The sequence below is a fragment of the Bos indicus genome, chromosome 16 (assembly GCF_029378745.1).
Source record: "Bos indicus isolate NIAB-ARS_2022 breed Sahiwal x Tharparkar chromosome 16, NIAB-ARS_B.indTharparkar_mat_pri_1.0, whole genome shotgun sequence".
Taxonomy (NCBI): Eukaryota; Metazoa; Chordata; class Mammalia; order Artiodactyla; family Bovidae; genus Bos; species Bos indicus.
Window position 1 is genome coordinate 71,829,326 of NC_091775.1, and position 12,236 is coordinate 71,841,561.

At 47.4% G+C, this 12,236-nt stretch overlaps 1 long non-coding RNA gene across 1 annotated transcript in view; it reads right to left on the minus strand.

Annotated features, from left to right (window-relative positions):
• Positions 1 to 496: 496 nt before the first annotated feature.
• LOC139176443 (uncharacterized) overlaps positions 497 to 12,236 on the minus strand; it is a 40,229-nt gene continuing 28,489 nt past the window's right edge. Inside the window, exons 3-4 of the long non-coding RNA XR_011560929.1 lie at positions 11,303 to 11,420; positions 497 to 1,794 (exon numbers count right to left, since the gene is read on the minus strand). This is a non-coding gene — a long non-coding RNA (uncharacterized lncRNA). The remainder of the gene's footprint in view (positions 1,795 to 11,302; positions 11,421 to 12,236) is intronic.

The following is a 12,236-nucleotide window of genomic DNA, read 5'->3' on the forward strand; positions in this document are numbered from 1 at the left end:
AAAAATTCATGAGGAGATGTTTTATAGCCAATGTCTGATCCCACTGCTGGGTCACAAGCTGGTCGGAGCCAATCAATAGTGTCAATCCTCCCGAAAGGAACTAGCAATTGTACGTTTATGAGAACTGGGAGGTTTCCCAAGCCAAGACCAGTTTCTGGTTACTTGGTATGTGTCACCCTTAAAAATATAGAACTTATTTTGAAAATGGAACCCTAGACCTTTAAGAAATTGTACAGAGAGAAGGTGGAGAGGTACTTCTCAAATCTGCGTGGGGGAAATGCTTGAATTTTCTTATAAGTCAAACTAAGGATTGGTTTTTAAGTTGAAGCTACTTTTTTGGGTTACCATTCTTTGTATACAGTTTCTTTATACTTAGATCTAGAATTCTGAAAATAATACTTTCCCATATGTGTTAAACTCCTTCAAATACAAATGGAAATGTATGAAAATGAAATCATAAAAAGAAAAATAAGTGGAGTCAACTTTATCCTTACACATCAATAAGTTCAAGGTTGTTTTTATTTTAAAACAATTTTAAGGATCATAGAAACTTAACTTCAGTTTGAGGGTTTGCTTTTTACACAGGCAATGGTGTAAAGGCAGAAGTGTAAGTGTGTAGAGACCGCAAGAAGAGTCTTAAAGGTTATATGCTCACAAGTCTACTGAGGATTTCAGGGGAACCACACCACAGTCTGGTTAGATGAGAAACGCTCTAAGAAAAGCAGGGCTTCCAGGTGTGGCTAGATTAGAGCCAGATGCCATGATCTTTTCTGAATGTTTAACTTTAAGCCAACTTTTTCACTCTCCTCTTTCACTTTCATCAAGAGGCTTTTTAGTTCCTCTTCACTTTCTGCCATAAGGGTGGTGTCATCTGCATATCTGAGGTGACTGATATTTCTCCCGGCAATCTTGATTCCAGCTTGTGCTTCTTCCAGCCCAGCATTTCTCATGATGTACTCTGCATATAAGTTAAATAAGCAGGGTGACAATATACAGCCTTGACGTACTCCTTTTCCTATTTGGAACCAGTCTGTTGCTATCACGTCATGGGAAATAGATGGAGAAACAGTGGAAACAGTGTCAGACTTTATTTTTGGGGGCTCCACAATCACTGCAGATGGTGATTGCAGCCATGAAATTAAAAACCGCTTACTCCTTGGAAGGAAAGTTATGACCAACCTAGATAGCATATTGAAAAGCAGAGACATTACTTTGCCAACAAAGGTCCATCTAGTCAAGGCTATGGTTTTTCCAGTAGTCATGTATGGATGTGAGAGTTGGACTGTGAAGAAAGCTGAGTGCTGAAGAATTGATGCTTTTGAACTGTGGTGTTGGAGAAAACTCTTGAGAGTCCCTTGGACTGCAAGGAGATCCAACCAGTCCATTCTAAAGGAGATCAGTCCTGGGTGTTCTTTGGAAGGACTGATACTAAAGCTGAAACTCCAGTACTTTGGCCACCTCATGCGAAGAGTTGACTCATTGGAAAAGACTCTGATGCTGGGAGGGATTGGGGGCAGGAGGAGAAGGGGACGACAGAGGATGAGATGGTTAGATGGCATCACTGACTCAATGGACGTGAGTCTCAGTGAACTCCAGGAGTTGGTGATGGACAGGGAGGCCTGGCGTGCTGCGATCATGGGGTCGCAAAGAGTCGGACACGACTGAGTGACTGAACTGAAGTGAACTGAACTGACGTCTTCAAAGCAGATCCCATTGAATACCATCTCGCCCACTCTCACTCACAGGAGCATGAGACATCAAGCGCTCACAAAGGGAAAGTCTTGGAACATCAACCTGTGAAGCAGGAAGGGAGGAGAGGAAGAGGATCAGAATGGGATAAGGAGTTTCCTCTGCTCCCTGGTGATGGTGTCAGGAAAGAAGCTGCGCCCTTGCATCTGTGTAAAGAAAAAATATTTATTTCAATGGCTGTGAAAGTAGCACCACATCATTAGCAATGATGCTAAAGCACAGAAAGTAAAAAATAAGAAAATAAAGATCATCCATAATCCTGCCATCCTAAAGTGTCTATTTAACAAGATGGAGTATTTTCCTCTGGGGTGTTATATCTCTCTAGATATAGACATAAAGATATCAGATCAAATCAGTCGCTCAGTCGTGTCCCACTCTTGGCGACCCCATGAATTGCAGCACGCCAGGCCTCCCTGTCCATCACCAACTCCCGGAGTTCACTCAGACTCATGTCCATAGAGTCAGTGATACCATCCAGCCATCTCATCCTCTGTCGCTCCCTTCTCCTCCTGCCCCCAAACCCTCCCAGCATCAGAGTCTTTTCCAATGAGTCAACTCTTCGCATGAGGTGGCCAAAGTACTGGAGTTTCAGCTTGTTGGAATTTTACTGTAAAGCGTTTCATATCCTAAGTTTTCAGTGTATGTTTATTTTGTAATCATTTTCACATGTCAGAATTTTCAAATGTGGTATTTTATTGTTCTGTTGTTTAGTTGCTCAGTCATATCTGACTCTTTGCGACTCCATGGACTGTAGCCCGCCAGTCTCCCCTGTCCATGGGATTCTCCAGGCAATAACACTGGAGTGGGTTGTCATTTCCTTTTCTAATTGTTCTGTTAGAAAGTATGTACCATTCTTCTATTTTTTAATTTGATTTTTTTCTAAATTGGAGTGTAATTGCTTTACAATGTTGTATTAGTTTCTGCTGTGCAACAATGTGACTTAGCTATATGTATACAAAGGAATGATGCTAAAGCTGAAACTCCAGTATTTTGGCCACCTCATGGGAAGAGTTGACTCATTGGAAAAGACCCTGATGCTGGGAGGGATTGGGGGCAGGAGGAAAAGGGGATGACAGAGGATGAGATGGCTGGATGGCATCACTGACTCGATGGACGTGAGTCTGAGTGAACTCCGGGAGTTGGTGATGGACAGAGAGGCCTGGCGTGCTGTGATTCATGGGGTCGCAAAGAGTCGGACACGACTGAGTGACTGAACTGAACTGAACTGATACATATACCTGCTCCCTGTTGAGCTTCCATTCCACCTACCCCACCCCACCCCTCAGTCATTCTCTATTGACAGATGGGTCATGTACTCTCAAGTCTTAGGAGTTAGTTCCTGCAGGTGTATACAGCCTCCCATCCATGTGCCCTGAGCCCTTACGTCACTGTTTAGTTCCAATACCACCTATGATGAAGCCGGCCCCTTTCCCCACTTATCCTTAATCCCTCCCAGGGAGGCAGAGTGGCAGAGTGGGAAGAGTTTAGGCTTTGGGGACTGCCAACCTGGGCTCCATACCTGGGCTATGACTCAGTATTGCTTACCAGTTGTGTGACCTTGGGAAGCTTGTTAACCAAGTTTCAGTCTCCTCACCTATAAAATGAGAATAACTTTATAGAGTGTTAAGATAATGATCGAATAAAAGAGTGTATGTGTCAGTTTCCTCCCCTCTGCCCTTTTTCGGTTATCAAGCTTCTCCCAGAAGGAGCTATAGAGCAGTGTTAAGAGCTTGAGCAAGTAATCTTGGCTCTCTGTGCCTCCACTCCTCCGTACGTGTTTTGGGAATAGTGGTGCGATCGCTGCAGTTGTAGGTTTTTAGGGAGGATTCAGTCAGGTGATCCACAGGAGGCCCTTGCTGCCTGCACAAGTAGCAGCACAATACATGTTGGTTCTTCTTCTGTTATAATCTCGTAGGACCTGCCAAGAACGTCACTTCATTGTTTTCACCAGAGCATGAGCTAACCTGTGGCGTCAGAGCAGATGTAAGTTGGCCCTGTTAGCTGCCTCTTGGAGTCACTGTCTGGTGAGCCTCCCAACAACCCAGCACCAGGCCTGGGCCCCGCCTCAGTGCAGCCACACCCTGCAGCAGGCTCTGGCCCCAGACACCCCCAGCAATCTCGGCCTGACCAGTACCAGAACCGGGGAGCCTTTGGAGTGAGTGGCCTGAGAGGAAGAGAATACCTTAGCCACAGCTTGGCATGCAGGTATCAGTCAGAGGGAAGAAAGTTGGGCTGTGAGAGAACTTCCTCAGAATTGAGTCAATTTTCAGAAAAAAGGCCCTGAGGGGGAGAGAGCCCCAGGGACAGGCCAACACGACCTTGTCCACATCTTGGGCCTTTCTTGGGGAGGCCTCTCCTTTTTACAGGAAGTGGTAACATTCTTGCCCTGGCACCACCATGCAGGATTATAATGAGAGGAGAGAATTCACCCAGAAACCAGGGTGTGGTAGCCATCTTGGAGGGTGTCTGCCCTGCCCCCACCCGCCTGTTGTACTCCAGCAGAGGGTCTCAAAGCGTGGTCCCTGGATCAGCATCACCTGGGAACACAGGAGGAATGCAAGCTCTCGGTCCCACCGCAGATCTACTCAGTCAGAATCTGCGGGATGGGCTTCCCAGCCATCAGCCTTCTCATATGTGGTTTGTCCCTCAGAATTCAGACCAGTGAAAAGATCAAGTATGGGCACAAATATTTATATATTATTTCAAAGATGTTCATCTCAGTATTATTTATATAGGACAAAACAGAAGAGTGGAACAACCCAAATAGCCAGGAGTATAGGTTGAGCAAATTATGGTATATCCATATAATGGAATATTATATAGCCACAGAAAATGACATTTTAATAAAACACTTGGTGTCAAGGGGGAAATGGTACCAAATAATGTTAAGTGATAAAAGATGAATATAAAACAGTATGTACCCATATGTGTACAGATTTAAAACAGAATAAACCCATATGTGTGCATAGAAAAAAAATCTAGACGGAAACACAAAATGTTAGCAGTGGTTATCATCTCTGGGTAATAGTACTGGAGAGTGTTTTTATTTTTTATTTTTCTTTTTACTATTCGGTATTTTCAAATATTCCACAATGAACATGTATTACTTTTACAAAAAGGAAAAAAAAAAACATAATGACAGTATGTGGACTTGGTTGGTCATTTTACTTCTCCAAGTGTCCGTTTCTTGGACCTCCAATGGCACCTGCGTAGCCTCCAATGGCACCTCCAATGGCACCTCCAGTGGCACCTGCGTAGCCTCCCTTCCTCCAAGCCCAGTGGAGAGTGCGATCGTTGGCAGCTTCTCCCCAATAAAATATATTCTCCCGTGATCTCCACTTTCACCATATTGTTTATCACGAATCAAAAGGATCTAAGGGCTGTTTCATTTCTTTCCCATCCTCTGAGAGCCTGACTTTGGGCACAGCAGTGACTAAGATGCCATAACTGGAACAGGCTCAGAGGTGACCAGGCCAGTCTCAAACTGCAAACAGATCTGGCAGAAGAGGACAAGAAGCAGGCCATGAGGGGCCATTAATGTGCAGGGGAAATGGAGAGGGGTTCAGGTGTGCACTAGGGCTGGTCTGAGTTGGCCGCAGGTAGCTCTGCCATGGTGCCCTGAGGACAGAGCGGGCTCTGGCAGCCAGTGATCCTTGGAGGTCTGGCTGTGGGCTGTGGGCAGATTCAGGAAACCAGAAAATAATACCGCAACCCAGCGCAATGCCTGACAGATACGGGATACTCAGTAAACATCTGTTGGGTGGAGGAATAAATGAAACTTCATCATGGTCTCTGGAGAGCAAGACCTTTCATCAGAGGATGCCTTCAGGGCCTGGGGTGGTCTTCAGGGCACAGAAGAGCTTGCAGGGAAAGGGGCTCGGGGAAAGAGCTCAGCTACGTGCAGAGAAATGGGGTCAGTGGGGAAGGCAGGAGCCTTGGAGTCCAACCCAGGTTTGAATCCCACCTCCATCACTAAGTGACGAGGTGATCCAGGGGAGTTTGCCTAACCTTCCTGGCCTCACTTCATCCCTGGCTCCCTGGGGAGGACTCCCGCACCTTGAAGGGCTGTTTTCAGATGTTTCCATGAGATGATGGAAAGCCTGTGAAAGACTGTTACAGGTCTGCTCCCGTGGCTGGTGGTAGCCGGAACACAGATTAAAGCGGGAGCTGGGACCGAGGCTAGCGCCGGGCGGGTGGGGCATGCTGCCACTTGCCCAGGAACCAAGGCAGGTCTCCGGCACCGGCATCAGCTCTGGTTGGCAGCGGAGGCCGCAGCCTCTGCACCGCCTGGCTCAGAGGCTGGTCAGTGCAGTCTGGAGAAGGATCCAGCGATGGGCTGGGGGAGACAGAAGCTGGGGAGACAGAAGCTGGCCCAGAGGGGTAGCAAGCTGGAGTAAGGTGAGGGTGTGGCCACCCAACAGGATCCTCAAGGCAGAGGGAATAAATTTGGGTTTCTCCCTCTCAAGGGTGCGTTTGGGATCTCATTTACTTGAGGTGACCTGTCTCCGTGAGGAGTTGGTGCAGCTCTTTGCTGGGTGCGCTCAAAGGCTCCTCAGACCTCCCCCGTCGCACACACTGTTTTCAGAATGGCTTCCTAATGGCGTCACAATGACCTGAGGCAACTCATCTTCAGAGATGAGAAGCCCTTACTACACAGGCATGCCTGCTTCTCATACCTTCTGGCTCTTCTTCCTGGAGCTTTCTCGTGGCCAAGCCCTGCCCTCACGCCTCTGGGTTTACCTTTACTTGGAAAGGACACTGTACTCATTGTTACGTAGATAACCCACCACCCTGTCATTCCCACCAGCGTCTTGGGCAAGATTTGCTGGCAAAGCACTCTCCGCCCTCTCCTAACTGCCTCTGACATAATCACCTCTGTGTCGGGTCAGCCCGGGGCCACCCCGTGAGCTTACCTGGCGTGGGGATTGCGTCTCACCCTCCATCTGCCCTCTGCAGACCCTAGCACAGGTGTTTGATAGCTGCTGGGTGAAAATAAGGAGGGAGGGGGCATAGCAAACACTGTGGATTGGCTGGCCACATGCCTTTTGTGATCTTCTCCCTTTGTGTTCTTCTACTGAAGAGTTGGAAATAAAATACATACTCAATTTTCCCAGCTACTCTGACAGCTAGGGGTGGCCAAGTGAAACAGTTCAATGAGGTGTAAAGGCAAGTCTTCAAGGAAGACTTTCCCAGCTAAGAGGCACACCTCTCTAAGAGAAAGCCTTTGATCCTTTTGCCCTTCCGTTTTCTTCCTACCTGGAATGAAGACATGATGCCTGGAGGCTCACTAGCCATCTTGCAACCGTGATGCAGCAAGCAACAGTCAGAATGGCCAGGTGACAAAGAATAACGTACCGTGTGGTTCTTGATGGTATTGTTACGGGAAACACGTTGACTGAAACCACCCACCCTGGCCAGGCACCATTGTAACCATTTGCGTGAGTTATTTTACAACAGGAGGTCCTGAGAAGGAACATGGAACTAACAAGCCACCACCAACTGGGAGAGTTCAGGAAACATCAAAAGGAGATGCCAGATGTCCTTCCACCTCCCAGAATCCTCCTCTCTGGCATCCATCTTGGCTAAGCAATGCATGCACCACCACCAGGAAGGACCCTGAGTCAGAAGGATTGGCCAAAGACAACCCAGAAACTAATCCCCTCACCATAAAACCTGAGACTGCGAGCCACGTGGCAGAGCAGTTCTCCTGGGTTCCCTCACCCTCCTGCTCTCCCCTTGGGTGCCCCTTCCCAATTAAGTCTCTTGCTTTGTCAGCGCATGTGTCTCCTTGGACAATTCATTTCCACGTGTTCGACAAAAGCCCACTCTTGGGCCCTAAAAGGGGTCCCCCTTCCTGCAATAACAGCATCACTGATGACCATTATTCCCGGGGGGACCAATCTCATGGCTTGTTTGGGACTGAGAGGTATCTAGAAATGCAAGACTTTAGATGCTGAAACAGAAATGGTTCTGGACAAACATGGACTTTGGACACCTATCCTAGTCTATCCGAGCCCTTGTTAGGTAGATGGAATAGGGAAAGGGAGTCTAAAATGGCGATGGCTAAAAGACAAGGAAGGGAAAAGCCTGCAAAAATAGAACAGAGGAAGGTCAAAGGAAGGTCTGAGGACCAGAGTGAGGACTTCTGGTAGAACAGCACTCCTGACTAAGCCCAATTTGCATAGGGCAGGCCCAGGGGGAAGAAAAAAAAAACAAATAAAAAGAGGAGCCAACAGTCTCTCTCTCTCTCTCCTACATGCCGGGGCACTCTTCTCTTAGCCTCTGTGGATCAACGTGCCCTCACGCCTCAAAGATGGATTTTCCTGCTACCTTCTAAATAAAATAGAGCTGTAACACTGATTTGTCTAAGAGCTATAACCGGTCCGTTCGAGACCTGAGAGCTATAACACGGACTGTCCAAGACCCGAGAGCTGTGACACGCCGAGGGGGCTTTAACGTCCATCACTCCAAATCTTCGTTGTGACGAGACAAAGGACCGAGGAGCATACACTGGCCTGACACCCTGAACTGCTTATTTCCAGAGATTTCTTATTATACAGTGAGAAAAGTAAGTCCTATTTACCACAGACATTGTAGTCAAGTTTTTCTGTCATTTGAGTGTGTTAGTCACTTGGTCGTGTCCGACTCTGTGACCCCACAGACTGTAGCCCTCCAGGCTCCTCCGTCTGTGAGATTTTCCAGGCAAGCATACTGGAGCGGGTTGCCATTTCCTTCTCCAGGGGATCTTCCTGACCCAGGGATTGAACCTGGGTCTCACGAATTGTGGGCAGACTTTACTGTAGCCACCATTTGTAGTTGAAAGCGTTCCTGTGGATGCATGTAGAAGTTGGTATTTCTAAGATTCAGCAAGCAGAGGTACAGAGCGGCAGGTCATTGAGTGCTCCTGTTACAGCAGGCGGGTAGCTAGGCATGAGCAGAGAAATGGGGCAAGGACCAGATGGCAGGAAGTCAGGCATCTTGTAAACAGCAGGGGTCCGTGGCAGACAAAGGAAAGCAGGCACCTTCAGACCAGCAGGAAACTACACATTCTGGGTGATAAGGGTCTGAGTAGCAGACAAAGAAAGTTGGGGGAAGGAGGCAATCTCCTGTGTCCAAAGTAACCTTTTGTGCACTGTGCTCTCCGTAGATAAGATTAGTCTTACAGATAAGAAATACTCCACCATGCTGGATGCCAGACACTTCTAATCTAAACTAAATGGGGACAAAAATCCCTCCTCCCCTTGGGAAAATGGAGCTGGGATGAAAATCAGGAAAGTCGACCCCCAAACTCCTCCTTCCCCAGTGAATATTCCAGCCCTTCATTTGTTGTTCAGTCGCTCAGTCATGTCCCAGTCTTTGTGACCCTGTGGACTGCAGCACACGAGGCTTCCCTGTCCTTCACCATCTCTCATAGTTTGCTCAAACTCATGTCCATTGAATCAGCGATGCATATCCCTCATACCCGGCTAGCCAAAGAAGCTCAGCAGGGCAGCTCTTCACCTGCCTGCCGCCTGCTCTCCCTCCCTCTGAGAGTGTGCCCTTGCTTAAATAAACTTTCACTTTATTTCCTTAACCTCTCTGCTTTGTCTCCGAATTCTTTTGCATAAAAGAAAAAAACCTCAAATTCACTGGCAACACTACCTGCCTTCACAGAGCTTATCTCAGTTGAGTTTTACAATGATCTTTCATGGTAGGTTTGGTTATACCCATTTTACAGATGAAAAAATGGAGGCACCTGGTAGCTCAGCTCCCCTGGAGAAGGAACTGGCAACCCACTCCAGTATTCTGGCCTGGAAAATCCCATGGACAGAGAAGCCTGGCAGGCTAGAGTCAATGGGGTTGCAAAGAGTTGGACACGACTGAGCAACTAACGCCACTAACAGCAAGAAGTTTAGCCCAACTGGAATCCACGTCCTGTACATTAATGTCATATTCCCTTTTCCCCCATAGCCACTCTAGCTCATTTCCTTTTAACTCAATTTGTGATCACTTGATGTTATTCAGGAATGGGCAACATTCTTTTTGAATGAATGAAGTCGCTGTGAGATGCAGCATTGCCTTCTCTTTACGGTTTCTGGACAAGTCAAAAAATCCTGGCGATTTGACTTATTTCTCCATCACTACTGTTAATGGATAAGAGAGAATTGGTTTACATAGATTAAAAGATGTTGTTTAAATTATTATTGAATGATTCAAAAGGTACAAAGGGGAATGTCTTAAAAAGTCTCCTTTCCACCCCTGTTGCTTTATAGATGAATGTTAGACAAGCTTCCGTCAGTTTTAAATTGATGGTTTTCAATGTGGACCATAATGAATAGCCCCTTAAATTTGTATTCAGCTTTAGAAATTACAAAATACTTTCAAAGGCACAGTCTCTCTCTCTCTTTTTTTTTCTTTCCAGCTGCTTGGGGGAGTTTTCTTTAGATTCCATTCATAGTCACAGCTTTTGGCAGATCTTACTCCCCCCTCATCCCCCCAACCTTACCCACGCCCTTCCCCTTTCCCAGAGACCAAGACTTCCTTCTGGGTCCCTCATACCCTGGCTGGTACTGAGTCTCCTGAGTCCTCTTGGGTACAACCATAGGCTCTTCATATATTCTTTGTATCACTCACTGCACCAGGAACAAGTCTCTCCCAGAAAGATGCTCTGAAGATGCTGTTGATGGGCCCACTGGCTGGCCAACCTACTCTTGCACGTGTGTGGCCTATGAAATACCCTCTTCGATCAGAATATCTGACTCATTTTCTCTGATGGTTTGCATATCTATTTATAGTTTGTCCCTTACTAAAAGTTTTGCCTATGAAGAGTCTATAATATAAGGGGAAGATATTATCATATTCATTGAACAATCATAATATATCTATATCTATGTATACCTACATCTATGTGTACCATATAATTAAGACTCTCATTACAAAATCTATGTATAGAGTAATTTCTGGAAATAACTCATTATTTCCTTTCTCTCTTAGCTCAGTTGTACCTCTCCCCCAAGGTTTCTTCATCTCAGTTCAGATGCGCCAGTTTCCCAAGCCAGGTTCCTCAGCATCCTCGTCCTCCACTCTTTTTGCACCAGCCTCACCACCAGCATAGCTGGCTGCCTGTCAATCCCAGCTCTCAGTGCGTCCTGTCTGTTCTCCTCTTTAGCTCTCTCACATCTCCTTGCTTTTCTCCATCCCCTCAGCCACCTCCCTAGTTTAGCCCCCACTGGCTCATACCCAGGTGGCGCTAGTGGTAAAGAACCCACCTGCCAGTGCAGGAGACATAGGAGACCTGGATTCGACCCCTGGATCTGGAAGAGCTCCTGGAGGAGGGCACGTGCGCCTGTCTTTGATCCCTGGCAGGGCAGTGCTTCCTCTTCATGGCCCTGGCAATGTGACATGATGATGTGTTTGTGAGTCTATGTTCTCCACCCCATACGACCCTTGAGGACAGGGTCCAGAATACTCACTCCAGTATCCTTGCCTGGAGAACAAGGATAGAGGACAGAGGAGCCTGGTGGGCTACCGTCCATAGAGTCGCACAGAGTCAGACACGACTAAAGTGACTTACCGCGTTCCACCACACATCTCATGCCCCAATTTTGGTAACATCCTTACAAACAGGCTCCCGCCTTCTCGGTCTCGCTCTACCTTGATCCATTCTCTACATTTCAGTCAGGGTCCTTTTGCTTTAAAAAAGGAAAAAAAAAAACAGTCTTGCAACAACACCCCACTTACAGGTCCACTTGTGTTCCATTATCCTCAGGAAGTTGTTGAATCCCCTTCTCAGCCTGGCTCCGGCTGCTCTGCAGCCCCTCGCTCACCTTTGCAGACACTGCCCATCACCCATGAGCTGTTCCTGAGCCCCTCACCTCCCGCACCCACCCTCCCTTACCTCCAGGCCTCACGGGGCTCTTCTGGACGCCAGGCACCCTCCCCTGCACTGATTCCTGTGGGTCCTTCAGATCTCAGCCTCACCAGCGTTCAATAAATAAGGTTAAGGTGTAAAAAGTCAACCTAGTTAGCTATATAATGATCCTGGGTTTTCCTCATCATGTACATAGTGACCTGGTCACTCCATCAACCATTCATCCATCGAAGAATCATTCATTCTGCTCAGATTTATGAGACATAGTACATCTAGAGGCCCAGGGCAGCCCTGGTTCTAGGTGCCAGCGCACATTTCTCTTTCTGCAGATTGGTTCGTGCAGTCAGTCTGCACTTCCATCTCTCATTTGTCTTTACTCAACGGATGGCCATGAAACAATGAACAGAAGGGAGGCCCTGTCCTCAAGGGTCGTGATGGGGTGGAGAACAGAGACTGACGAACACATCGTCATGTCACATGGCCAGTGCCATGAGGAGGAAAGACTGCCCTGCCGGGAATCAAAGACAGGCTCACAGCAGAAGTGAAGCTGAACGGACAGGTGTTGACAGGTAGGGCACCAGAGATCAAGGGACATGGAAGCAGGAAAGGGAGGTTCTTTCCGGAAGAGGAAATAGTT